The following is a 14,097-nucleotide window of genomic DNA, read 5'->3' on the forward strand; positions in this document are numbered from 1 at the left end:
AGGGGAGGAAGCACAGCAGAGTGGTAAATTAATAACGGTCTTCTTCAAAACCATCTTGATTCATTTTAAAGTATTTCCACACATGGATGGGAGGTTGCCCATTTCTCTGCATCCCCTATTGTTTCCCTGCACGTTGGCTTTCCTTCTGCCGCTGAAAGCTTTGAAGGTACAGTCTGCTTTGCAGCAGGGGAGTTACTGGCTCCTTCTGTTGCAAACCTTTTCAATAACTGGAGCCGCCTTCCTTAACTCTTTACTAGTTTTAATGGTCTTGTGGACTATTACATTCGTTTCCCATTTTGTCCACTCTTTGAAGTGTGTTTCTTTGCTGCTATGGGGATGGTGCAATTAATTGGTAAAGGACATTCTTTATAACACTCCGAAGCAGCAGACTCCAAAAATGGCTGGGGGCGGGGGGGGGGGGAGAGAAATGCATACAAAGATGTCAAAATCAGATAGATAAAATATTAGCCTCCTAGAGAGTCAAATAAATCTCTGGCTTTATAGACTATTAAAGTTGCTTTATCTTAGCTTGTGCATTGTGGTATTGTACATTCAGATTACAGTAGTCCCAGCATGCCGCCTCTTTCTTTGCTTAGTTCTTTCTGCCTTTGGCTACATTAGGGCAGCTAACAATATCTTGGTAACTTAACACTCTGATAGCACATTGTTAAAAATCTGTGGATAAGCAAAGGCACTAGAAGCTTTTTGTTTAATGTATTTAGAGCGGAGCCTGAAGCTCCAGCCAACGACACTTATGTCCCTTTGATTTTGAATGTTGGTTGTGAGTTAAGCCGTTTTCCAGAAGTCATATGATGTTGTTCTTTATTCCTTTTTGTTGAAGTGCCTTAAACCCTAATGTCCAATGGAACAGATGGAATCTAGAATCCTGTGTATGGGCAGGATTTTCACTGTGACAAGTGGATCCCCACAAGCATCACTATTTTCCCTTATTTCTAACAAGTTCCATGTTAGGAATCACTTCACTGGTGGAAATAAGTAGGATTTATTTGATTGTAGCTTACTTTGACAATTTAATATTGAGATGTTTTTGCAAGTGGTGCCATTTAAAAATAAATACATTATTTACCACTTGGAAGTATAATGGCATCTTTATGTTTGCTGGTTGTGGCCCACTTTCTGGAACGATTTCCTTCGTTTGATTAAAATGAAAACGCTAGGCTTCATCACTATTGCTGCTAAACCACCATTCCCCTTATAAAAATTTCCCTACTGTCTTCAGGAAGTCTTGCCTTTATCACATATGCTTAATTAAACAGAGCTGTCAATGAGGCGATAAAACATAGCAGAATTCACTTGGGAGCAAAATGCAAATTTGGAGCTATAAACAGAGGTCTTGGGAAAGGTCTTGACTGCTTTTGCCAGTCCAATTATCACCCAAGGTCATTCATATTCTCAGCAAATTAGGTGAGGGAGATCATCTTCCAAGTGTGAAAGTAAACTGTGAAACAAATGCTAACAGGAAACAAAAGGCTGTTGTGTTATATTTTTCAGCCCTACTGCTTAAAAATGTACCCCCATCAGTATTAACCAGCGCAGTTTAAACTTGCAGGCTGCTAAGTTAATGCACATTGAAAATATCCTAGTGGTGGTGTTGTTTTTTAAATTGTGGTTCAAACAATGAGAAAATACAGAGTAGGCACCTGAATTATCTTGGGCCACATCATCCGCGCGTGAAATTCCAGGACTTTTAAAAACTTCACACACATACTGTGGCCTGGTTTGCACAGTCACGGGTTGTTTCACTAAAGTGTGGCTTGTTTGAACATCCAGAGCAGCAAACTAGCTGTGTTGTGAACCCATGCTTTGTTGTTGGCTTATGAACCAAGTTTTGTTTTAACTATGGTTTGGTGTTATGTCCAAACCGTGCAGCCTTGTTAAGTGATGGTTGCTGTGGCCATCTCATCCTAAATGCTCACAAGTTACAGAGTCATGAGGCAATAGCAGCTTTGCAGATCCAAGATGTGGCTTGCTTACGTCTCTGTGAAAGGAGTCATTGTTTGTTGAGCAGACCCTGCTCAGCATTATGTGTGAAAATGTCACGGAAAATTTTGATTTGGCAGAATATTCCTTAGTTTTTCAGGGCTAAAAATTAGACACACTTGTTCACACAAGCCTTTTTTAAAAAAATATGATGCAGTCAACATGCTGTTTTCCGTGGTTTTGGCATGTCCTATGTATTTTGCAGTATGTGTTCACATTTACGTCACCATCGTGTGCAAAGTCCTGGGAAAGTTAACCAAAACAGAATGTGAGGGGAAGATGAGATGCAGCATTTTAATGGAAGTTCAACATTCACTGGAAAGTTCACTGTGTGAAATATGTTTATATGAGTGGCTCACCGTCAAGAGCTCTGTCACATATCCATGGAGCTTGGTGTTCACTGTGGCCTCGGGCAAGCCAGGTATCTCTGTGGCTCATTCGAAAAGTATCAGGAGTATCAGGCCTTTCTATCGCTTGCCAGTGGAGGAACCAATGTCTTTCCTAGCACATTTTTTTGGCTCACACCTCAAGAAATGACATAATCCTCTCTACATAATGGCAATGAATGTGCCTAGCTTTGATTCAGACGATTCCTGTTGTGTGTAAAACTGTAAAAGATGTTCACATGAGCCCTGCAGAAAGGTGATACATGGGTACATATATGATACATTTAATGCTTATGTAATCCATATGTAATAATTCCCACTTTGAGAAACTTATTTTATTTGAAGGCAGACTATTCATGGCCTAAATAATTGTGAATTGAACATGCTATTCAAAATCATTAAGGGTGTCATGATAATTCAAATAGGAGTGCTGCCACCCTTGTTCAAATTCTTGTTGGCAGAATTGAGAGCTGTACCCTCTTGGATTCTGATGGAACCCTTCCAGTGTCTCCTTCCCTTGCCAATCGCCCAAGAAGTTACCTTGGGGGCAGGTGAAGTGGCAGAGGCAGCAGCTGTCCATCCATATACCCGGCAGTATGTCTTCTTATACCGGCAAGTCCCTAAATCCCTGGAGGGAATGTCGCACAGAGCACCAGTTCCCTGCTGGGGAAGCTAGAACTTGTAGTTCCAGTCTCCCGAGACACTCAGGGGATGGGGAGTGCCTCCCACCACTTCCCCCAAGGTATGTTTTGGGGCACTTGGGGCAAAGAAAGGAAAGGCATCATCATCATCATCATTACTACTACTACTACTACTACTACTACTACTACCCCGCCCATCTGGCCAGCAAGGGCTTTTTGAAGTGTTTGATTGGAACACTGTACCACTCTTAATGCCTGTTGGGTCAAACAGGGGACTCATTGTCAATTCGTAGTACATTTAGGTAGGAAGGGATGAGTAAGAAACCAAGGAATGATATTAAGCACACCATCCCCTCCAGTAGATACCTGTGACTTATTACAAATATGATCCTTACACTGGATGCATAGACCTGCACTCTAAAATACATTGTTTTACAAAAATGAGCCAGATGGACTTTTGTTGGCTTTTAGATTGATTGAATATTGGCAGCTGGTGGTGGTGTTTGTAGTTGGGTGGACCTCTCTTGACCAAAGTAGAAGCTGGCCATATAATCTACTTTGATGGTGTGATGTCCTGTGTTTGCTGTTCTAAGAGTATACCCCGTTGAGATCAATTCACTCAAGTCCTTTGATTTCAGTAGGTGTACTCTGAGCATGGCTTAGCTGGATATCACCCAATGTTCCCTGCTTAAAACACTTTAAAATGGCGTTGAGTTTTTCGGGATTCATTTCAATGGTTTGCAAAGGAGGAGTGTTTTGTGAGTTGTGATTCACGAAAGAAAGCTAGTTGCTGTGTAATTTGAACTGCTTGTTTGTTTATCGTACATGATTTTTACATGTGCCTCTCTTTGAGATTTGTCTACTATTCTATTTCTTAATAGAAGTTGAAATAGTTTATTTACAACCCTAGGATCATATTATAATTCTGCTCCCCTTAATTAGAAAGGTCTTTCTTTAAAAATGTTCTCTGTTGATCAGTGCTTTTATTGATGGATTCTGTCGATTCAGTACCATATATCTGCTCAGACAGAGTTCCAGTTATTGGAAACTGGGAGGTGTTGATCTTTCCTGCTCATGCCTTGTAGAGTTCCTCAAGGAGGTCTATAGCTTGGCATTGTGCCTGTGTTCCTTATTTCCCCCTAATCAGTTTCCCCTCTGAATAGTGTAAATGGGTTCCCAAGTTTGGCTTTTTAATTCCATGGGAGTTAATGGCTAAGACCCATAGTTAAACATTTTCTTTTGGTTAGGTGAACAAAGTAGACAGTGTCTAGAGCCAAGGTCAGTAGTAATGCAAGAGTTTGGAGCACAGCCTTGGTTTTAAATTTTATGTTGCTTGGCAAGTGTTTGTACCTGTCAATTCATAGTCCTTGCTTGACAATATATTGCCATATGCGTGTTTAACCATTAAAAGCATTGAAGTGCATCCATTAAAAATGGCAAATGGGGTTGCTTTTTTGCTTTCTTTTATAATTTACAGTGCTAGACAGAGAGGATGCCTTACTCTTGTCAGTGAAAGGAGAACAAATCCTGTCACTAGAAAAGAAGGCATAAAGCTAATTGTTGATGGCTTAATGTTTCAGACCACCTACTCTGAGAATGCCAGGATTTTTTTTTATTGTTTGTTTGAAATGCCAGATGACTTTGAAGCTTTTTGGAGAAGAAATTTGTCAAAGAGAAACTCAAAAAGGAAAAAAAGCAATATACAAAGTTTCCAAAAAAATACTGTTGACTTTTTAAAAAATAGAAGAGAGAGCTCTGTTCCCTCACCATTGGACTAGCTGATATTAAGGCAAGGCATGTGAGTGATGCAGCTGAATCTTTCACGCAGTTTATCATCAGTCTTTGTAGAGCTGGCTCTGATGTGTGGAAAACTTAATTCTTTCAACAACACAGAACAAACATTAGTGTGCAGAATTGATGTGGTGTGTTTTGTTAGTAGAGATTTCTTGCATTCATTCTGTGCACAGAAATTTGGCATCTGTGATAAATGTACTGTATTGTTAACATATTTTGTATGCTACACAAAGACGTTTTTATTTTATTTTGACTACGTGTCTGGGTAGACGAAAAAAATGAACTGTAATTCCAACAAATCCCTTTCTATTAGGCAAGCCATGAAACAGACAATTTACGTATATGCTTTAGGAACTCTACCTGAGGACCCAAATAACCCTGGAAGTAATTAAGAGAAGCAGTGACATAATGACAGTAGTGAAAAGACTATCTCAAACCTTTTACCCACCTTTTTCTCTTACCTTCAGCTGCCTTTGCAAAGTTTTTTGTGGACTTATTTCAATAGATTATGCCCCCCTGTCCAAGTTTGCATCTTTGTAGTCTTTGATTTTTTGTGGTGTGTGCACACAGTGCATATCCACCTCTGATGCTGGGGTCATCCAGTGAAACTGATTGGCAGGAGAATCATGAGAGACAAGAGGATGATCTTCTTCACACAGGTGTATAATTAATTTACATAATGCTCAGCCGGAAGATATGGGGATGACCACTGGCTTAGATGGCTTTAAAAGGTTATTAGACACACTTATGAACTGGTTGTCAGTAGCTACTTGTTGTGGTGACTATCTGCACAGTCCAGGGTTTAGGGCAAGTATGTGCCTCAGTAGCAGTAACAACAGGAGAGGGCTATTTGTGTTCATGCGATGTGGTTGGTCATTGTGTGACACGGGATGCTAGACCAGATTAACCTTTGGTCTGATCCACTGAGGCTCTTGCATTCTTATGTGAACCTAATCTACTGAAAAACGACAAAGAACAGTATCCACAACATGTCAAAACTGTTCTGGTTCTACAAGACACAACACCTTACAGGGTTTCATCTTTCTTGCCTCGTTGCTGTGCCTTCTGAACGGATCTGATAATAAGTTTTAAGGGCTGCTGGATTCAGCGGAACAGAAGTGATAGTGACAGGTGTGTTAAGAAGCTTTTTGAAATCCTGGCCTCTTCATTTGACAATAACATCTCCATCTGTCTGATTTTCAGAGTCTATCAGTGCCAAGAATGTGTGTGTTTGTTTCACAAACAATAGAGGAAGATTTGTCACAGAACTGGACTGTCTGCATATTTAAAAGTGCAGGCCTAGTTAGGAAGCTCTGCTATTTCCAGGTGTGGCTGAGATTGTTATTCTATGGAATGCCTTTCCAGGAACCCCTTTATTGGCATCTATGGAAAGACCATTGCACTTATTCGTGATTCCTTGAAGCAGGTGGTAGGAATCAATCTACAGTTCATAAAACTTGCAGACTTTTCCCTTTCAGCTGTGCAAAATTTGTTTAATTTAGTTAGGCGGGAATTCTGGAAAGGTAGATGCCTAGTTGCTTATGCATTAACCAGTTGCAGATAATCTTTCCACTTACCTGAATTCCCTCAACAGTGTCTGTTGCCATTTTAGCCATGTAACCAAATATGGTCTTTGTCGTCTTAAGGCTCTGTCCTGTGCTACAATTGCAGGGCTGAGCTGAAATGAATTCCCTGACAGAGTAGTCCTGTTTGTGGTCAGTGAAAAGTGCCCCCTTTGGCAATTCTTGGGTAGGATGCAAATGGCAGCAAAGTCCATCTTACCTCTGGCTTTGATGAGCAAACGCCTTCCTTCCCCAGCATCAATTCAGAGTGAGAGAAATGCTTTCTGCATTTACAGTGCACCAGCTTTGAATTAATGCTGTCCCTCATAGATAAATCTGACTGGCTATATGACATTATCTTAAAGCTAATTCAGGATGAGGGCAAGAAATAGTCCTGACTTTGAACAGAAGCGTGGAGTTCAACTGCTCGTGAACATACATCCAGACAGTTGGGAGGAAGAAGAAAAACAAAGAAACAATTGCAGAGAGAATTGGTGAATCAGAGCAAACAGTTAGATAACCAAGTTGGTCAGTCAATTTATCCTCAAAACTGAACTGTCAGAGCAATAACACAAAAGTTTTATTTAATACCGTCTTCAAGAAACAGTAATACAATGCAAAGTCAAGAAAGTGCCAGCTCTTGACTCACAGATTGTGTTTTGTTTTTTTTGCAACACAGTATTTCTTGCTATTTTGTTCACGTGCTTATGTTGTATCCTCTTATGGTTTTGCCGCTAACAGAAGCACCTTTGCTTGTGTGAGGCAGGACACCTGAATTTTGCAGCTGTATCTCCCCGCCCATGCCCACTCAGAGTTTCTCTAAAAGTTTGGAAGACCCTCTGTTGACTATATGAATATGACACAGGGGACTGTAACTCATGGAGGGGGCAGGTGAAAGTGGGGTGCTTTGCAAGCTTGCAACCTGTGGTCCATGTATGTCCTAGTCATGATTTAGCATAAATAGGTATAGTTGCAAGTGCAGTATTAGAGAGAAAGAAATGGTAGTAGTTAGGGTGGCCATAGGTCCGGAATTTCACAGATATAGCCAGGATTCGGCCATCAAAACAGCATCCAGGCGGAAACTGCTGAAATGTCAGGGATGATCTGGACATATGGCAACTCATGTCGGAAGTGTGGATTTTGCCAATTTTCTTTTTAAAATCTCAGAAACTTCAATTCCCCCACATAAAAAAAACTTTCTTTCTTTTTTAGATTTTGAAAAAAAAAACTTTGCCAAAAACAACTTGTGTCCAGATTTTTTTTTGAAATTTGGCAACCCTATAGTAGTGTCCAAGAGCTTGCCAATGTTTACTTTAAAAATTAGTATTCCATGTTAGTCCAACAAGATCTTAACTGTTAGGCATGAAGAGAAGTGAGTCGGAACAATGTGTGCATAGCAAAGACTGCAGCATCACACAGTAACCAACGCAAACTTTCTCTTGCTTATGTGGGAAGTGTCAAATGTCTGACAGCTCTGCAACTGGCTTGTTATTTCCAGCAACTGTGGCATTAGGATAAATAGCATTTGCTCATTCCATGTTGGGCTGTTTCACACATCCTCCACACCACTCACGGCTAGAGTATGTGCTAACAAAGTAGTGTATTTCCTTATTCGAGAAGTACAGATGTACTCTCGCTGGCACAATTCAAAATATAAGATCTAGGTGAATTCAGACATCAAGCCAAATCCTGGTGAAGAATGTCTGAACTGGTACCATTCTACCTCTTAGAGAGCTCTTTAACGTGGAGAGAGAAATGAACTTGTGAAACTGAATGCTAAGAGGATGGAAAATGAAAGTTGACTCCAAATTTTGATTGGCCTCTTACATTTCAAAGCTTGAATGTTTTTTGTGTTATGAACTCTGGTTAGCCAAGTCATACTTAGATGTAATACTGGAAAGGAGACACAATATTACTAGAGGATTTCATGAATGTAAAAATGTATTTTTTTAATTATGAAGAAGAAGAAAGTATAGATATGTTCTTGGGGCACAAGCCTCTTTCTAGCAAGGACTTTGTTTCTTTAAACCTCTAATGGGAGTGCTAACTTTTCATTCATACCATAATGTAAATTGGAGCCTTTGTAGTTTAAAGCTGCTAATGAATGCACACTTAATTGATGTTTTCCATGAATATTGTTATCAAGCTTGCAAAAGGACATATGAGTGTGGCCAATACTCCTGCTTGTTTACATGGGTTTTGCACAATCCTTTTTTTTTTTTTAATTACTTCATTTACAGAATTTGGCAGTTACAAAAGAACAATACCTTAAGCAACGTTTCATTAGTTACTCATTTCTTTTATATATATACATATGTATGTTTTTTAAGTGTCAGATTTAACAAAGAAGAAAAAAACAAATATTTTTACAGAAAAGCATTGTTATTGTTTTGCAGAAAAACTAACAATATGCACTGTAAACTCACATTGAGAATATAATAGCCACCAGTAATTCCATCCAAAATTAAACATATAAGTGGATATAAGCCCTCCAGTTGTCCACATGAATTTCTTGTTTATAAAAAGAAATACGTTCAAATATAGCAAAGGTGCTGAGGTTCTCACACTATTGCATAATGCAGCATTTCCTAACCTCTGGGTTTCAAGTTCCTGCAAGTACAGTGGAACCTCTACTCACGACCACAATCTGTTCTGGAGGGCCATCCTTATGGCAAAATGGGTCACTGGGAGAGGTGCTGTTGTGCACAAGTGGGGGGGGGATTGCCCTCTTCTGCGCATGCGCCAATGGTGATTGCCACTTCTGCGCAGGTGCGAACAGCGATCGCCGCTCCTGCTCGTGCGCGAATGGCGGCAAACCCGTCAGTTACTTCCAGGTTTGCCGCGGTTGAAACTTGGAATATCTGCAAGTGGAGGCGGTTGTAAGTAGAGGTTCTACTGTACTTAATGAAGTCTATGTAGGCAGGTTGTGGGCTTTATAAGGAAGCCCCAAATAATTATTGCTTGTAGTCCTTCATTGGTACAATGAATGCCTTTTAACAACTTTTTGTTTTATTGGCATAAGACTGTGTTGATATTTGTAACTGAACATCAGAGAGGCCCGAGGCTTACACTGTGAGAGCCAGTGTGGTGTAGTGGTTAAGAGCGGTGGACTCATAATCTGGTGAACCGGGTTCGCTTCCCCGCTCCTCTACATGCAGCTGCTGGGTGACCTTGGGCCAGTCACACTTCTCTGAAGTCTCTCAGCCCCACACACCTCACAGAGTGTTTGTTGTGGGGGAGGAAGGGAAAGGAGATTGTTAGCCGCTTTGAGACTCCTTAGGGTAGTGCTAAAGCGGGATATCAAATCCAAACTCTTCTTCTTCTTCTATAACACTTAAGAATTGTTCTCTGGCAGCGGGTGGCAGCGAAGACCTAAGACCCGAAATTTATGTGACAATAAATGAATAGGTGACCATACCAAGTAAAATTGGATTTGTGGGCCGTTCCAAAAAGGTTGGGATTCACTAGCATAATGCATAGTGGGTATTTATCCTTTTATCTAAGGACAAATTACACCTCCAGCATCTTTCTGTACTAGACAGTGCCTTTCTGTACAAACACTGCAGAGTCCAATAAGTAACAAGTTTTGCTGGATCAGTCTCAGTTCAAATCTAGAGAAATATTCTATATACATTCTCAATTTCTATTGTTTAGGTTAAATGGAAAATTCTATTTCACAACTCTCATAAGTTTCAGAACATCTGCCTTACAAAGATCCAATAAGCATTTATAAACAGTTGCAGCAGCTTTTCGAGAAGATCCATTGGGTGTTGCAATTGACAATACTGCCATTCTGCACTCACAAGTAAAATTAATTCATTTCAAACATAGCAACCAATATTCACTTACGTTTTCTTTTTTTCTGAGCAAAAAGGGGAAAATAATAAATAGAACTTTAGCACACAATATATTACATATTCTCCAACATAATTTAAAACTCTCTTCCTCTTTATATTGTGTGTGTGAAAAAGTTTTCAGTGTCAGTAAGACAATATAAATATATCATTTCCATCACGAAGCCAGTTGAAATTTGGCCGCTGTTAACAAAAACACATTGTGTACTTGGAATGTTCCCTTTCCCTAAGTAGCACAATGAAACAGTAGATGGGTTCAAGGGGATAGATTGCATACCCTGCAATGGACGCTTTATAGCTAAGGATCCTTGCCCAGTATCAGATGAATTGTCCAATTTGTACTCTATCAGTTAGCTGTTGTGGTTTGTGTGGGTGTTCTAAACAGAAATACTAATGTGCTGGCAGTGATTTAATTAAATAGTGGTTTAATGTTGGTTTCAAATCCTGTTTAAATGAGAATCATGGTTAGCCATTACTGAGGTTATTGACTTTGTGGTAAGAGGGGGAAATTGTTCCCTAGAGGAACCGTGCGATCCTATAGCTCCTGCTTTTGATTAAATGGCAACCAGCATATTTCTATTCTGTCCCAATGATAGTAAGGTAAGGATATATTTCAGAAATAATAAGGAATGTCTTTTAACTGCTGGCCTTCATTTATTTCTGCTCCTGTTTATCCCCAGGAGTACTCACAATAAGCTTCCTAAAAAGTATTGTTTTATAGCTCCCCTTCATTGCATTTAGTTTGATTAATGTCGAGTCACTTCATTTCTGATGCTTTCTGTAGTGTTTTGAGACTAAGACCTGTCCTCTTTTGAGATAAACCAGGGCATGTAACCATTCAAGCATTCTTGTTCTGGCTATATCAGTCTGGCAGCTGTTGCTTTGATTGAAAAGGTATGCTTGACAGCTCAGGACAAGTTTCATAACAAATGGCAGCAGCTTCTGAAGGGGAAAAATATATTTTCAATAGAATGAGCCCCAATGCTTGTTACACTTTTAAGGATTTGCCCCAGCTAACAAGTGCCTGGAAACAGGAAATTTCTCAGTAGGAAGGGAAATAGCTTTCATTTTAACTTTCCAAAGCTGATGCTAAGATTTTAAGGCCTTAAAGATATATCTCATCTACTGGTACCACCTTACATTGCAGTTTGGATTATACGAAGATGGTACAGAGAGATATTGTGGCTTTTAGTCATTTGCACATCAGAAGTTCGCTTCAGTCTTAATCCGTAAACAATCAGCCCATTTTATTAAATCCTAACTTTGGAGTGCTTAAGTCTAGGACTGCATTTACAAAGAGGGCTGCTGGATAGTTTCAGTCCAGACTGGATGTTTAGAAATCTGTAGAGGTAAAGTTAGATCCAAGGTTTTTCTGCACGCTGGTGAATGTATGGCACATATCAGGTTGTCAGTGGTCTAAATAACACAAGGAAGAGTTGGAAAAGGTCATACATTCCATTGATTCATTCAGGTTCCCTGCCTCCAATCTTTTCTCTTTTTTTCCTTTCAAGATGTTGAAACATCTCTCCAGCCATTTCAACATAGTCTGGTGGAGGTCTATTTTAGACTCCAAAGCCCAGCTAACTTTGCATGAGTATCCACATCTTATTCTCAGTCTGTGTTAGTCATAATAGCTATTAAAATAGCTATAATATAACTTTGATAACATTGGGAAGCTTTTGTGCTACAAAGAGCAAATAAAAGTCACAATGGATCAAGATGTTCAGGACGAGGAGAGACCATGTGAATCCAGCAGGCCTTTGCCCAGGACCTTTAAGGGGAGATATGGAACACACCGAAGGGAGGGGCTGATTCAGGAGCATGACATACAAGCCCCGCCCACCAGATGCCCAACATTCTTCTGATCAAATTAGCCCCCAGTGTTTTTCTTACAGCAGTCCCTATAGTCTGTTGAGATCTTGGGATGTGTCAAATCATGAGGATGGTCGTATTTCCTCCCCACTCCTATTCACACAGTCCCCTCTCAAGCAAGAGATGGTGCTTTGATTTCATCGTTGGCTGCGCTGGCCACTGGTGGCTGTTTGAAAATATGCCAGAGAAATGACAGAAACTGGAACGATGGATCTGTGTGACCCTGGTGGTTCCAAATTCCACATTGTAACCTGAGTTTTGGATTTTCACTCTTCTGTTTTCATGGTCCATAAAGAGGTCAGAGAGCAAATAGGTTATTTGATTTTCCAGCCAGGAGCTGACCTATAGCTTTTGCCTTCGTACTAAGCACCTGCTAGAACTAGATGTCCCATCTGGACTATGCAGTATAAATAGCAGGGCCTTGAGTTATGGGAACTCCTAACTATTTTGCTTGATGACAGTCAGAACAGCTGAGGACAATAATTGAGAAAGGCACTCATTTCTCAGGATTTGGTTCATTCAGTGAATGGCATATAAGCATGCTAAATATACCTAACCATTTGTTAACCTTTACACCTTCATGGAGAAGGGAAGGATGTATCAATAAAGGCAGATAGGCATGGGTAGCATAGTTTGGCAAGCAAGGCATTAGCAGTGTTCAGATTACAGATGCAGCTCTGGCCCCAGCCCAAGGCCTCCCCCCCTCCTCCTGCGCTTTTGGCACTGGTGCTCTGCTGGAGAAAGGAGGAAAATAAGGTTTTCCTAGTGGTTTCCTCATACTGTTGCTCTTGTTCCTGCTCCAGCTGCTGTAATGGCAGCCCAGTGTTGGAGATCCCAGGATTGGAAAACTTACCTTGTTGATTCCCACACCCCTCATTACTGTGATTGATATCCTAATGTGTGCAGATGCTTTGTAAGTTAGCATTAGCGTGTGAATTGGGCACAGCAGTTTATCGGCAACCAGTGCAGGTCTCATAGAACTGACATTATATGATTTTGATAAGCTGTACCTCTGGCGGCCACATTCTCCACTAGTTGCAGCTTCTGGACTTTCTTCAAGGGTAACTTCAGTTATAACTTATTACTGTAATCTAATTTGGAGTTTACCTATAAAAGAACCAAGTTCATATTATGTAGAAATTTTAGCCTACAAATCACTTTTCTATCTTAATTCACTTACCGTGTAATTAAACCCATGTTTAAACTCCTATATGTTTTTTAAAAATAAAGTAGGATTATTTTACAGGTTTGTTGTTGTTTTTTGCAGCTTGTATGTTTTGTTTTCGAATCTTGTGGACCAGCATCTTTTTTCATAGCGTGTGTCACCTTTTGGTAATTATGACTTGGAGAAAGATCACTGCAGGAGGCTGCTGAAAACGGGACTTGATGGGTTGCCAGCAGATTCCAAGCATACACCACATGTTGCCATATCAAATGATTCAGTCTGAATTTTTCAGTGCCTGAAGTGTGTGGGTGGTGTGAGAAAAAATGGACAGTACAAAAGCATAGACCATATTGTTTGGTTGTTATTGGCTCACTCAGGCGTTCTTTACAAACATGTGCGTGCGCGCACACACTGAGTTCCAAATAAGGCGAGTGGGAAATTTGGAAGCACAATACAGGATCAACTCCTGCAGGTTTTGGATTGAGGCATTCACTGGTTGATGCACAAGAGGGGATCCTGCATTATTCCACTATTATTCTCAATATAGGGCATCTATTCTGTTTTCTTTTAAAAAGAGAGAGGGAGAAAGAGAGAGTCCTGTTCTATGTTAACAAAAAGCATTTTACAAGTGTATTGGATCAGGTAGGTACCACTAAGGCACAGTTTATTCCTGGTGTGCTTTGGTTATCTCCTTGCATATGCAGTGAAAAAGAGGCAGGCATCATTGGTCAAAAAAGTGAAAACCACAAGCTCTTTAAGTTTACTCAGGGGGGAAAGAGGTTATGTTAGCAGGATATGTACAAGGAACCAAAAAAAGTGGTT

General features: G+C 40.2%; 1 protein-coding gene across 2 annotated transcripts in view; it reads left to right on the forward strand.

Annotated features, from left to right (window-relative positions):
- PDZRN3 (PDZ domain containing ring finger 3) overlaps window positions 1-14,097 on the forward strand; it is a 175,793-nt gene that overhangs the window by 24,520 nt on the left and 137,176 nt on the right. The window lies entirely within an intron of this gene.

The sequence above is a fragment of the Podarcis gaigeae genome (assembly GCF_964106915.1).
Source record: "Podarcis gaigeae genome assembly, chromosome: 2".
Classification (NCBI taxonomy): domain Eukaryota; kingdom Metazoa; phylum Chordata; class Lepidosauria; order Squamata; family Lacertidae; genus Podarcis; species Podarcis gaigeae.